The 15,335-nt window shown below is 41.1% G+C and overlaps 1 protein-coding gene across 24 annotated transcripts in view; it reads left to right on the forward strand.

Moving 5' to 3' along the window:
- EVL (Enah/Vasp-like) overlaps positions 1-15,335 on the forward strand; it is a 218,628-nt gene that overhangs the window by 16,731 nt on the left and 186,562 nt on the right. The gene's annotated exons all lie outside the window — the stretch shown is intronic.

Here is a 15,335-nt window from a genome sequence, read left to right on the forward strand (position 1 = left end):
CAGGATTTCCTTTGTCCTAGTTTCCTTTAGCCCAGTGGTATCCAATATCTGTCCTGCATGTAGCACACCTGGGCTACACCGAGTCAATAGAATCTAAGGTTTCATTTGGGGGAGGAAAAAAAAGGCAGTTTCTAACCATCATGGTTTGAAAGATACCCTTCCAAATTTGAAGGCTGTATAACTTGGTGTCGTGATGTCTTCCTGAGTGTGCAGAGAGCTTGAAACAATGGCAGTGTAGTGCAGCTAATTGCTGTCCCAGACCCATAGGCAACAAAATCTAAGACAGCAGGGTCTCTGAGTACCATACCAGTTCCAGACAACCCCAAACCTGTCATCTACAGAAATAATTATGATTTAAAAATTAGAAAAGGTTCTGAGAAGAACTACAAGAATAATTCAAGGTCTGGAAAACATGCCTTACAATGAGAGCTCAATCTGTTTATCTTAACAAATGGCTACATTTAGAAGACTAAACTCTACCAATATAAGCACTTATATTAACACATGCTAGAGATCCACGCTAAGGAGTTGTGCCATTTGAACTATATCTGTTTCTAACAGATTTAATTAAAACTGTGTAAGCCAAGTCAAAGAGAAGGTTTAGAGGTGACTTCATGGTCCATAAGTACCCGTACAGGAAGATGATGTCTGATACTGAAGGGTTTTTCTGTCTAACAGAAAAAAGTGTAACCAGATCCAATGTCTGGAAGTTGAAGCTAGATGAATTCAAACTGGAAATAAAGTGCAATATTTAACCATGAGGGTAGTTAACCATTGAAACACTTTACCAAGGGATGTGGTGGAGTCTCCATCACTTGAAATCTTTAAAACAAGCCTGCATAGCTTTCTAAAAGATAGGAACTAGTTCAGACACAAGTTATGGGCTTGATGCAGGAATTACTGGGTGAAATTCTATATTGTCTGTTGTGCAGGAGGTCAGACCAGGTAGATAAACATAATGATTCCTTCTGCCCTTTTAAAATCAATGCATCAATTAATAATCCTAATTAACTTACATTAATTAAGTACATTAAACTAATTAATTTACTCTTCGCTGTGATTTCCATGCATTACTCATGGCCTGATTCTGTATTGTATTGCTTTCCCTTGATGTATAATCCCTAGCCATGGAATTTAAGTGCATATACCTTCTGAATAGCCACCAGCAGCACTGTTTTGGTCCGCTCCACCCAATACCACAGGATCCCTTAGCTAGTTTTCATGTTGTTTTTCCTACCTTTTCCCCTTTAACTTCCTTTTATCCTCTATGATGAACTGGTGATTTGGCCTTATGTATACTATATGGATGAATGCAAAAGAAATGCAAAGATAAATCTGAAAATGGCAGATTTTTCCCCCTCCCCCTGCCCCTCAAGAGTGGTTACTTATTGAACATGGATAATTTTAAAGTATAGAAATGGAAAATTTTTCTAATCGAATAGCACCAAGAAAATGCAGTGCCATTTATTTTCCCCTTTATGATTTTATCAATATTAAGGAAAATTGCTATTAAAAAAGTGTGTGTGTATCTAACTATCTATCTAATATGCAAATGTGAAAAATTACAATAAATTTTCTTACAATATTTAATAACTTTTTAATAGAAAACTGTTAAATGATAGAATTAGGATTATATTAATTTTTATCCAAAAGTATAATTTTGAAAGACTCAATCTGTACAATTGTGGTAACGTAAATTGTACATATGATTTAGTTAAGGCCTTTACAAATATATGAAGAAAATTATAGAAACATTAGCCTTGACCCTGTAAATATTTATGCAAATGCATAATTTTAAATGAGTAGTCCAGTTGGGAACTACTCGCCTGAGTAAAATTGCATCTGTGATGAAGTTTTTGCAGGATCAGGGCCATAGACCTGGAGCTTTATTTTGATCTCACACTGACGTATTTCAGGAGTAAATGAATGGAATCAGTGGAGCTTCACCTTTTTAAAATCAGGGATGAGTCATTTGTTAAAATCAAACTTCTGTGCTTATCTTTGAACTATAGTTATCATAGGTTCTGTGGGACACTGGGACAGAGTATGTGTTAGTTCTGTTATCTAGAAAGCAGCTCTGTACTTTTGCATACCAGGGACTTCTCAATAACATCTTAAAGATGAGTTTAAATTGTATTTATAAATTATCAAAATGACACAGCAGTCACGGTGTTGTTAGAGATGGGTGAGCCAATGTTGAGTAAATAAAGAACTTACCTGAAACTTAGCCCAAAATTTAGCATAGTGCTCCTAAATCCCTTTGAAAATCTCTTCCCTAGAGCAGTGGTATCTGAACTTTTCCTGTCATACCCAACCCTTACCAGTAATGAAATCTGTCTGACACCCCCCTACCCCCATTTACTACACAGTTGGCGCAGCAGAGGAGCTTGGGCTGAAGTGGGCCGAACTGGGTATGGGGCAGGAGCTAGGACTAGAGGCAGAGTTGACCTGGGAGCGGAGAGGGAATGAGGGCAGAGCTGGGCTGGGGGTAGAACAGGGGGCGGAGCTGGGCTGGGTGGTGCTGCCTTCCCACTCCCCATGGGAGCTGACTGAAGCCCCACTGCGTGCTCTCTCGAATGTTTTAGGGGAGGCGTGCGTGACAGTGTACCCCATAAGGCTTTATGGGGGGGTGTTTATAAATGTATGTATGACATAACCGGAATATGTTTTGGGCTGCCTGTGCCATGTAATATATCTCCGTAAAGGTTATGGTCTGCTATACCTATTCATCCTATTTGAACATGTATATCATTTTCTACTTGAGGTTAAGAATATGGGCTGTATGCTGGCTTGGTTTCTAAGTAAGCTTTGTGAGGCATTTGGTCAGCTTCTTTAGGAAGGAATTCGCCAGGTTAAGTACCTGATCAGGAAACACTTGGGGAACAATGCATCTTGGAATGCTCCAATCCACATAAGAAGTCTTCCTGGAGACATGCAAGATACCATGTGGACAGTGGCTTCTGCCTGTAAAGTCTGAGTCATGCAGGGGCATGTGACTTGCCCAGGTGACTCCAGGATTCGAGCTTGAAGCTGGACTTTGCATAGGAGAGAGAAGGGGGGTCTCCACCCACAAGAGAGAGTCTATTTAAACCCGGGGGAGACCCCTCCATTGGGTCTTCAGCTGGCTAAAGGAGCCTCTCCATCCCCCCAGGATACTTGAAGGAAACTAGAACAAACGATAGTAACTACAGGGGGTGTGAGTGATTGCTGGACCCAAGCTGAAAGGAGATTAGCCTGTAAAAGGGAGCATTCTGGAACTGGTGAGGAACTTATCTGTATTTAGTTTGATTAGACATAGATTGCGCGTTTTATTTTATTTTACTTGGTGACTTACCTTGTTCTGTCTGTTACTACTTGGAACCACTTAAATCGTACTGTCTGTATTTAATAAAATCACTTTTTGTTTAGTAATTTACTCAGAGTATGTATTAATACCTGGGGGAGCAAACAACTGTGCATATCTCTCTATCAGTGTTCTAGTGGGCAAACAATTTATGAGTTTGCCCTGCATAAGCTTTATGCAGGGTAAAACTGATTTATCTGGGTTTAGACCCCATTGGGAGTTGGGCATCTGAGTGTGAAAGACAAGCACACTTCTGTGAGCTGTTTTCAGGTAAACTTGCAGCTTGGGGGCAAGTGATTCAGACCCTGGGTCTGTGTTGGAGCAGACAGGAGTGTCTGGCTCAGCAAGACAGGGTGCTGGAGTCCTGAGCTGGCAGGGAAAACCGGAGCAGAGGTAGTCTTTGCACATCAGGCGGCAGCTCCCAAGGGGGTTTCTGTGATCCAACCCTTCACAGCGTGCCCCATAGTTTGGAGACCAGTGCCCTAGAGAGAGGAAATGATTATCTTTCGGTTTTAATTTTATGTACCTATACACTTCCTGGTATCAACTTGGACTGGAAGAAATGCCAAAATACTGCACAAAAGGCTGGTCTCACCAGTTAGGAGGTTCCAGAAATCTTCTGGGACTTCCACCCCAATTTGATTTGAAACCAGCCTTTGAACTCTACCCATCTCACCCCTATTGTAATATCAGCAAACCAGACGTTTATAAACAATAGGATTCTTCATTAAGCCACGATGATTAGTAAGACTTTGAAAAGATGTGCTGTTTAAAATTATCACCTTATATGGGGAGTTGCTCCAAACTTGGCTGTCACCAGAGAATATTTTTGGCTCTGGGACAATTTCCTTTACATGGCTCTTCAGTAAAGAATCTCCATTGTTTGGATAGTGATGGTTAACAAGAGATGGGACTGTTGTATAAGATTATTTTTGTATGAAGAAGAGAGGATGGAATGCAATAAGTAGGTCAAAAATAGAAACAAATTTTGTTTGGCCAGAAATTATGTGTAAATCTTATCTGACTTTTAAAACTGGCCCGTTTCAAGGCAGATTTTTTTTTTTTTTTTTTTTTTTTTTTTTAGCACGTTGAGTTCTGTAGATCTGTTTTGCTCATTGTTTTGTTGTTGAGTGCTTCTAGATTTGTAGCTGTTTAGCAGGATTCTGTAGATGCCACTCTAGGATGGGGACAGACATCTGATCATATATATTTCTAATCCCCCTCCCCCCCCATTGCAAACTGGCTCATTGGGAAAAGTTACAGTGGGGAAGGGAGGCGAGGAAAAAATAGGAGAGGCAACTATAATATGGTATGTCTTCACTGCCCAGTTCACCTGGGTTTTAGTCCCAACGCTATCGTCCACACAGCCAAACCTCTGGTTTGGAGGTGCTGGAAGTATGGATTACAACCATGTCTGTCCTTCACTGGGCCTAGAACAGTGGTCCCCAAACTGTGGGGTGTGCCCCTCTAGGGGGCTGCAGAGAAACCTGCAGGGGGGCATGGTGGGGCATGGGCCAGACCCCACGGTGGGCAGGGAGTGAGTGCCACCCAGTCCTGCTCTGCCCTCAGCTTTGTTCCAGCCCCAGCCCTGCTCCCAGCTGAGGCCCGGGTCTTGTGTGCTGACTGCTGCACCGCTCCCGGGGTGGGGCCGGGTGTTCGGACAGATTACATTACAGGTAAGAGGGGACATGACATAAAAAGTTTGGAGATCACTGGCCTAGAATCAGCTCACTTTGCAGTGAGCATGCAGGCTAAATCATTCAAGTGCTGACAGTCCAGTCCATCAGTGCCTTCCCACAATTCCCCCCTCTTCCCCCCCCCCCCCAAGTTATCCCTCATATGACTGGGCAAGAATCTTCGAGTGTCTCAGCACAAAGAATTACGGGAGATGCCCCCAGACACACACGGGTGCGTGTAGAGACTGTGAGGACTCAGCAACTTGAGTAGGGCTGTGCTGTGGGAATGCTTGCACTTGGTCTAGGCTAATCCAGGTGCTCAGACCCAGGTGCTGATCACTCAGCTTAATTGCGCAGTGAAGAGACAGCCTTAGAGGCCAGTAGCAGGCTGGAGAGAGTGACAAGAATGGAAGGACTGAAATAGAGAGGAGCGTGGTGAGTGAGAGAAGAGGACGATGGCATTAGCAGCAGCATTTTGGAATGACTTGAGTAGAGATAGTGGAGAGTCTGTGTGGCTAGACTAATCTGAGTGCAGAGCTCCCTGGCCATTTCCTCTCCCACCCCTCATGCTGGATGGTGCCCACGAGAAAGGGGGCCTGTGCTGCCCCATACCTGGCAGAATTCTCTAGTGGCTTATTGCACCCTCTATGCTGCTCCAGGCTGGATAGAAACTATCCCATTGTACTATGCCAACAGGGAAACCCTTGAGGTTTTCCAGGCAGATTGCTTAGGAAGTCTAGTTTAAGTGATGGAGATGACATGGTCAACTTAATGTGGAAAGCAGTTGTTGTACTGAAGCTAAGTCATGGTATTGTGTGGAAACCGACTCCACAGCCCCTTACTCAGATGTGAAAGTGCTACCACTAGTGCTATACATGGACAATCCCAATAGTAAAACCTAGGTAGATGTGCTTTAGATAGTAGTGTGTGAGATTGGTGGCCTGTGGTTGAGAAATGACATCACTGGCAGTTATAGTTACCTTTCTCTGATGGCTTTCGTCCATCATTGCACATCATTGACCTTACACTTCTATGGCTACTAAAGCAATTTGTTTATCATTGATCTAATAATTGACCCCGGGGTCAGGTAGTAGATTAAAATAAACGAATAACCAGGAAAACATGTGCCAGTGGAACCCAGGGAAAATAGTTACATGCTGGAATGTTATGATAACCTTTTGAGAGGCAGCATGGTTGTCTAGATCAAAGTTTTTCAGGCTGTTCAGATTGGTGACATCTTGTTCAAATTCAAAAATGTTTACAACCCATTTACATTTATTATAAAATGATAAAAAAGTATCAATGATAACACTAAGTACGGTATATATCATTTCTTTGTGTGTGTGTGTGTGTGTTACAAGATGTTGACAGTGAATACTTGACCTTGAAGGGTAAAGGGGTGTGGAGAGTGGGGGAGCAAAATTTTTCTTTGCTTTAGAAGGTTTAGAAGAGGTTTTCATCACCTCATGACCTTTTCCCCCCTTCCCCCCCACCCCCCCGATTGTCTTTTGTGACCTCCTGGAGGTCATGATCCACAACCACTGGACTAAAGCAATGAGTGCAAGGATTGGAGTCAGCAAATCCTGATCTTGGCTCTCTCTAATTTGCCGCAGATTGTCTTGGGCAGATTGTCATCTCTCTGACTTGGTTTCTCCATCTGTTTAAGAACATGTAATAATATCTGCCTCACATAGATGTTATAGGAGTTAAATAATTAATTTTGATTCAGTGCTTTGGAGATGGAATGCAAGCATATATACAAGGGCTAAGGTGAACTGCAAAGTGGGGAAAAAATGGGCTTGTGTCCTTTTCAGTTGCTTGATGATATGTGAAGACAACCTGTTTCTCTGCTTGTTTAATATATTTGAAAATCAGGTCTTGTCTGTGTTGACTACATACCTACTGACACTGAAAGCTGAGCAGTGGGTGGTTGTTTTAGCATGCATTTAACTCCAAAGCCTAATGTGCAGCTCTGAGACTTGATGCCTCTCTTACCTAAAGTGTGTGAATTGATGATAGTCTGAAAGCAGACTTCCATCTTTCCTTTCAAAGAACACCAGGACAGAGCAGACTTAGAAATCCTGCTATGTATAAGGTTTTATATTAAAAAAAAAAAAAAAGAATCAAAAAGGAAAACCAACGCAATTTTAAAAGAAACCATTTGTAGGTCACTCCATAGTTGTACATCAGTTTTATTTGTCATGTGATGTCATGGGGCTGCTGCCACATGTTTTTGATACCTGACTCTGAAAGCAGAGGCCCTTGCTGAAGCTCTGCAAAGAAGTTTATAGTGCTGGCAAAACCCCACATCCATTTCCTCTGGTGACCTCTTTCAAAGCGTGTGCTCCTGATCCATGGATATTCAGGAAAACAAATTCCTGAGCTACCTCCGGTATCTTAAAATTATAATCCTGGCCATCAGTGACCCAGAAGTTCTTTTGTAGGAGAGAAGGATGAGGTCTCAATGTTGTATCCTAATAACACTGAAATTCTTCTGCCTTTCTCTGAGCTGTAGAGTGCCCTTTGCACATGTGCACTGTGGCAGGTAGAAAATTCTAAGGGCCAGATTTTGGGGGTGGGTGGGTGTGTATAGACAGGAGGGTAGGTACAGAACTTCCCCCCGCATCCTTGTGCTCTCATGCCACTCAGGGAACACAGCTGCTGTTTTCTCCATGTATTTGCTCTCTATAAATACATCAGAGGGATAATCATATCTCCCTTCATCCTTCTTTTGTTTAGGCTAAATAAGACAAGCTCTTTGGGCCTCCTCTCATAAGGTAGGTTTTCCATTACTCGTATCATCCCAATAGACCTTTTCTGCACCTGTTCCAGTTTGAATTCATCTTCCTTAAACATGGGAGACCAGAATTGCACATAGTATTCCAGATTAGGTCTCACCACTGTCTTGTATAATGGTACTAACACTTCCCAGTCTCTAGTGAAAGTGCCTTGCCTGATGCATCCTAGGACTGCATTAGCCTTTTTCATGGCGGCATCACATTGGCGGCTCATAGTCATCCAGTGATCAACCAATACACCCAGGACTTTCTCCTCTTCTGTCACTTCCAACTGATGGTGCAGCTTATGATCTCTTCCTGTTCATTGGGGAACTCTGGAAGATAGTGTCTATAGGGTGGTGCAGCTACATAATGCAGGCCAAAACCTAAACAGCATGACGTGTCGCTAAACTTTCAGAGATCCTTTAATGGAGGCATATTTCTAGTGGCATGAGAGCACTGATTTCGCTTGTCTTCACACAAAGTTATCTGACCCATACACCGTGCTCAAAGACACTTATCTGTTAGGAGGACTAACTGAAATTAAAACTTCCATTAACTTTCCCCCCCTAAATATTTTGCTGATTAAAAGTGAATGAATACTGGTCTGAAATCTCCAAGACATTGGGTTTTGTTGTTGATTTCTAATAAAATAATTCCACAGTGTATTCCTGCCAGGCAATGGCTCTGACATCTTTTGTGTCAGTTATCAGGCAAAAATTATTTTTATTTTTGTTCTGAATATACAGAGTCCTGGAAGTGAGGATGTAGATACCTTAACTAAAGCACTGGGACATCATGTTGAAGGGCAAAACCACCCCAAAACCCAACAGTTAGTGATTCCAGACCACTTGGATGGAAAAATAGTATCAAACTTTATATTGGAAAGTTATATACTGCCAGTGGTTTATGATGGACGATTACTATATACATAGTGGGTGAAATTCACCCTCTTTCACAGAGCCAGTCTAAAGCATATGCCCCATACCAGTTCCACTTAGCGCCTCAAAATAGGGCTTACCTGGGACGTAACTGGCGCATAGGCCTTGTGGTAGAGAAACTTCACCTAACCGATCAAATTGCACTGTCATTTACACCTGTGCAATCTCATTGACTGCAGTGGAATTGCAGTGCTGTAAATGAAAGCAGAATTAGGCCCTCAGAAGATATTACGTTGTAGTTGAAAAGTGAGCTTTTAAAGTCTTAATTCTCTATGCTGCATCCTACCATGTCATTAAGGAGTTCACTACTAAATGTTAGGAAGGTTTGTTCTTCAGGTTAGATGCCAAGGAATATATGGTAATATTTTCACAGGGTAAGACTTACCTGTGTCCTGACAACATGCTTGATAATGACACAGAGATTTAATAGGCATTAATATGCTCAGCTGTGTGTGGGAAGCTGCTTAGTTCATGTTGACTGCAACTTTTGACTGCAAACACTCTACCATGTAATTAAATGCGTTAGAAGATCCTCTGGGCCATTTGGTTACTTGAAAACTACTGCAGATATCCAGAGTATTTTTGGTGGCATGTGAATATTCTTCTTTGTATTCATATAACAGCATTCAAATATATATCTAATATTTACCCACCTTTTACATGTGCATTTTGAAAGCCAAAAGGTCCACTGAAACTGCATGGCTACTGGGGGTATCTATTATATATTGTTTTAATTTGTGCTGAATATATTCATTTGGTGGTGATTATATTGTAATACCAACACCCCCTCCCACCCAAAAAAGCTGGCTTATCTAATGATGGCCAGTTTGAGGGACATTTCTATGGAAACTTGACATCTGTAGTTCATTTACTCATGTAGGGCTGTCCCTGTCTGCTGTTCAGTTTTCAAATAGGTTATTAGGATACTAATCAGAAGAGGTGTAACTACTATAAGATGTTATGGGTGTCTTCTTGTGAATGTTCATGTGGTATAATTCTTAATTGCTAGGACAACTTTTATGCTGTATGAGTCAAATTAAACTTTGCTGCATTTAAAAAAGCTGTGGTTTACCCCCCCCCCTTTTTTTTTTTTTTAAATCTAGGAATAAATAATACATTATTGCCTTTGATTTCAAATTCATGCTGTCCTGTACCTTTCCTTGGTACGGATTTTATAGTAGTACATTAAGTCATTTTCTGTACGCAGGCAAAAATCTAGGTCAGATATACATTTTGAAGATTTTGATCATATACAGTAGTGTTTCAAACAACATATCTGAAAACCATGAATCTTGTTAATTTTTGGTTAGGCAATAATGTGAATGCATTGGTTTCCTCATTACTTTTGACATTCAGAGCAAATGCTTTCTCTCTCACTGTTTTGCCATGTCTTGTCTATTTAAACTGTTGGCTCTTTGGGGCAGGAACCATGTCTGCTATATATTTATACAGCACCCAACACAATGGGCCTCCAAAACCCCACTTGGTTCTTTTGAGCATGACCCTAATGTAAATGATGAAGAATGTAATTGTTTTGTAGTCAACTTTAAGTTTTAATTGATTGTTTAATTAGAATTGAATCAGTTCTGTATTATTGCAGAATCTGATACCACTTAACCCAGTGGTTAGAAAGACTTTCAGAACTGTGTCCACTCTACTTGGTCTCCCCACCCTCCTTGAAGTATTAAAGCGAAGCAAATGGTTGTGTTGAAAGCATTTCCATTTCAATGCTGTGATGAGTTGCTGCTATGTGCTCATCAGCACCTTGGATCCTGTACAGAGCACCTATTACAGAAAATGGGTGTGCTGTCCAAGCAGCAAGACTGGTCTCCGGGGGAACACAGGCTTGGGACTGATCTCAGGACGTCCACTCCCATAGGCACTAGATGGATTGCAGGGAGTGAAGCAGTTGATGTTCAGACAAAATCAGAGAGGGGTGAGGGCAGATTTTTGTTGTGCAATTGTGCCTGTTCTGGCATACTTTTAAAGCGTCATCAGAAGTGCCTCTATGGGACAGGCGAGCTGGAGGAAGGGGAAGCATGCTCATTAATGCATTACTGCTATGCTAGCTTTTTCACAAACTAATTGTATTTACATTGAATATTAACAGTATTAAAGAGTATGTGGGGGGGAAATCTGTTGCCAGACATACTCATGGAACCCCCCGTGGGATTGTGCAGGTGATGGACTTGGGTCCTGTGTGTTTGTAACCTTTTGCCATCAGAGTATTTTTCTCCCCACACACAGATCCAAGCTTCTTTTGCCAGAATAACCTCCATGCTGGTCAAAATAAAGACCACAGAGTGAAGGAAGTGAGAAATTTCTCAGGCAAGAGAGTTATTGAAATGAACAAGAATATAGTTTTCTTGTCTTATCACACCATGTCACTATCTCATGACAAAACATGTTATAAGTACCATAGCTGAAAATGGGACATGTGATTCATTCCATCCCCCTCCCCCCCCTTTGGTATCTGGAGGTTTGATGATTGCCAGTGATGTTGCTACTAGTACCATGCTGTTGAGTCAATATTGTCACCACAGATGCCATAAATGCCTTTGTTCAATAAAGTCTCTTGGGCTATTGGAATTGTTTCAGGGATTCTCCCAATACTAGAATAATCTAAGGTAACCTTTCCCTCCCCCACTCCACTAAACACTTTCAAATCTTATTTTGCTAAACCCAGTAAAGACCGTCCAACTCAAAGAAAACCCTACTGAAGAAGATCTTTAAGCAATATACTTGGCTGCTCTCCATGATCTCCATGCCTACCCCTGTGCAGAAAAGATAGCGCTGATCAATACTGCTCAATGTGCTGCCTTGTCTTTATTTTCCTTCTCTGTTTCCACTCTGTTTTTGCCTCCTCTCCAATTGAAATTAATGCTGGATCATTCCATCGAGTTTCTTTTTCAATGTGGTCAAATCCACATCACCCAAATTATAACACGGTCCAATGACAGATGCAAACATAGTGGACATCTTTCCCCTTGCCGAAATAAACAAGCACTTTATTCAAATGTTTCAATCTTGTGTGATCAGATGGTACCAACGAGCACCTGAATGGATGGGGAGCACTGAAAACTTGAGTCAACAATGAGTGCTGCACAGGCCGAGATAGTGCATACTCTTACACGAAGTGAAACTGAGCTCTGTGTAGAAGGTTAACATAAAGTCTATATACAACTTGTGTCCCATTTAAGCACTTGGGGAGAATTTCACCCACAGCCTCTGGCAACATGCCTCAACCCTGTTCTGGATTGTCCTATTTCAAAGCCCCTTCAATCATTTTCTCCTCTGCTACGATTTCCAACAGGGATGATAGTTTTTGTCACATGGACACTTGTCTAGTAGGAACTAGACTGAAACCACCAACTCGTCTTATATAAGCCACTGAACTGCTGTCAAATGTTAATAAATTATAGTAATGAGTACGGCTTTAACATGGGTCAGATTGGAAGGTGGAAACTGAAAGGCTGGGTTTCCTGTTACTTTACTGTCCAGTCACTGACCTATACTTACGTTCTAGTTTATATGTTTCTGTTCCATAACATAATAGCAATTTTTGGTGCAAGGTGGGTCTTTTTCCTCAAGTGATTGAGCTGGGCATCCAAGCAGAGAATGAATGACCTTCTCATTGAGTGATTCTTTGTGTCTTTTGCTGATTCTGATATACGGGACTCTAATTGTCTGTCTCCTTTTTGACCCGTTAAAGCCAGTGTTAACGCCCATACTCAGTATGTGAGAAGTTGCAGTGTTTGCTTCTTTATTCCATCTTTGACGTGCTACATGACTTTGCAGGGTCTTCCGATTTAATTAGAAGGCCTCCGGCAGGATTATTCCATTCAGGTTTAAAATGCTGTGTGGCAATGATGGCAGTAGATCAATAAGGCTTTGGCATTTCTTTGCCCCCTTATGTCTTCATTAGACACTTAAGTCATACAAGTTCTGTCAGGAAATCATATGCTAATCTTCATTCATATGGACACTACGACATTATGCTCTAGATTGTCCAATCTAGTGGGAGTCTTAATAATGAATATCAAGAAATTACACTGTTAATTCCCTTGTAGGCTGAGAACCATGCTTGAGCGGTATGTGACACTACAAGCAGCTGAGAAAACACTGGATAAAAATTAAGTTTTTAAAAGTTTATCTCAATAAGAACTTTCAGCAATTGACCTTTATTAAATGTAAAAGCCTTCTGTAGTGTGTTTACCTTCTTTGAGACTTTCTCCAGCCTTCACAGAGTGGCTATTGATGAGGGTGTCAGAGTTTGAACAGTAGACTGTTTCTTTAGTTCATAAGGCGTTGCAACAATCAGAAAGCAAAGCATTGATTTAGTGAATTCAAACGCAAGGTGAATGGATTTGTTTTTGAACAGTATTTTATTAATATTTTAATATATTTTAAAGCTGGCATTAGATATCCCAATGTTGCACACAGAGGCCAACTCTGGGGGAGCTTAGCCAGTCTTCAGTCAGATCAGGGTTGGGCCAAAAGGAGGATAGAAGAGAGTACTTCACTTTTTCTTCCTTAATCACTGTGGGATCTCCAATCTTAATCCTGACTTTCAAGGTGAAATCCTGGTCTTAGTGAAGTCAATGGCAAAACGTCCATTATCTTCACTGGGGTCAGGATTTCCCCCTCAGTGTCTAGGAATCTCATATACTTTCTCTGGACCCTACCCTGAAGAAGCAAGGTGGTTTTCTGATGGCTTTGTTCCTCTTTCCTCTGATAACGTGGAGCTCTTCTTTTTTTTTTTTTTTTTCTAAGTAGGATATTCATAAACAGCTACTTTTCATTTCACCTCTCCATTTTAATGTTTATTTTTGAGGATAAGAAATACTTTGGCCAAATTTAATAATAATAATAGGTATATCTCCATATATATTCTATTATCTCATAGAACTGGAAGGGACCCTGAAAGGTCATTGAGTCCAGCCCCCTGCCTTCACTAGCAGGACCAAAATTCACCCTTCATTTACATCAGATGGTGTAACCAAGGGCAAAATTTGGCCAGGTATGTTTTTCTGTTACTACAATATACATTTATTCTCATTTTAATAACTTATTTCCTTTTTAAACCAGGGATCGGCAACCTTTGGCATGCAGCCCGCCAGGGTAAGCCCCCTGGCGGGCCAGGCCAGTTTATTTACCTGCCATGTCCGGAGGTTCGGCTGATCGCGGCTGGTAAACAAACCGGCCCGGCCTGCCAGGGGCCTTACAGGCCGCGTGCCAAAGGTTGCCGATCCCTGATTTAAACAAATGAAGCAATGCAAACAAAATCCAGTGTTCTTACTGTGCAAAAAATATTCTTGTTCCAAATTAATTCAGTGCAGCTTTTCTACAAGTTTCCAGTGTCATTTCTTTCTCATGTTTTTTCCTCTCACTCCAGCCTCTCTGCTCTCAAGCACACTTCCCGGGTTCAGAGTTCGGATTGTTGGAATCCTCATGAAACATCCTTGAGAACAAGGTGTATGCTTTACCTAACAAACAGCTATTGTGGGGCCCGATCCTGCATTTCTTGCATACCCAAAATGCCCATTGAGGCTTGGTGTTCAGGGAACACAGACTTCTATGGATTTCTCTCTCTTGGGGTGTGTTTTTTTTTTTTTTTCTGCGATGTTTATAAAACACAAGGTCTCTAAAGCCTCTCCAGATTGTTTTGGAAGAACATATGCTTTGCCTTTTGGAGTATTCTAGGAATGTTGCTCTGGTGTCTGTCTTACTCCAGCATTCTGATAGTTTTTTTCCTTATCTACATACAGTACATGTAACTTTTTTGGCCTTTGTAACCTGAGCTTGAGGTATCTTCTGTTGTGTTGTGGTTCTTGTCATATACCACTTATACTTTGGCAACTTCCTACCCTTGTGCTATTTGAGCCACGTTTTAATCACGAGGCATGCAAGGAAACCCGTTTTATTCACATTTTAAAGAAGATTCCCATTTGGTTGAACCCGTCTCCTTTGCCTTAGAACTTTTCATGTTACTTCGGAGATTGTGTTGCTCTGTTGCTAGGCAGCTGAAGCATCTTCAGTTACATGCCACAATTTGTGAAATTCTTAAGTTATCTCATTTTCTTTCTTTTATTTTGAAATGTGACCTTTTTGGCTTTCATCCCTCTTCATTCAGTTGCACTGATGTGATTTATTAGCATTTACCCCCTGAATTTCTGAGAGCCACATGTATTGGGGCAGATTGAATGTGATAGCAAAAAAATTAGGAGTAAAGGAGTTACATTGGTCAGGATTAGTCTACAGTAGGTGATTTCTTGTAGATAAACTACTTAATGTGTTTTGGCTTCCATGGAAGGGGTGGATTGTGGTTGTAATCTGTTGCAACGTTGACAGTTCATGTGAATAAAAACACTACATGATATTAAAGTATCACTGCAAGGTAAGAAAGTCAGTTTAGATTGCAACATTAATACCATATTTCTGGTCTGTTTCCTCCTTATCCTCTCTCTGAATTTATTTTTGATGTAAAATATGAACTAGAATTTAACCACTGAATCTGTCATGTATAGTATTTGACTTATTTGGCTTGAATAATAAAGATATCAGCCTGGTATTCTTGGAGTATACTGCATTAATCAGA

Source organism: Chrysemys picta, chromosome 4 (genome assembly GCF_011386835.1).
Source record: "Chrysemys picta bellii isolate R12L10 chromosome 4, ASM1138683v2, whole genome shotgun sequence".
Classification (NCBI taxonomy): Eukaryota; Metazoa; Chordata; order Testudines; family Emydidae; genus Chrysemys; species Chrysemys picta.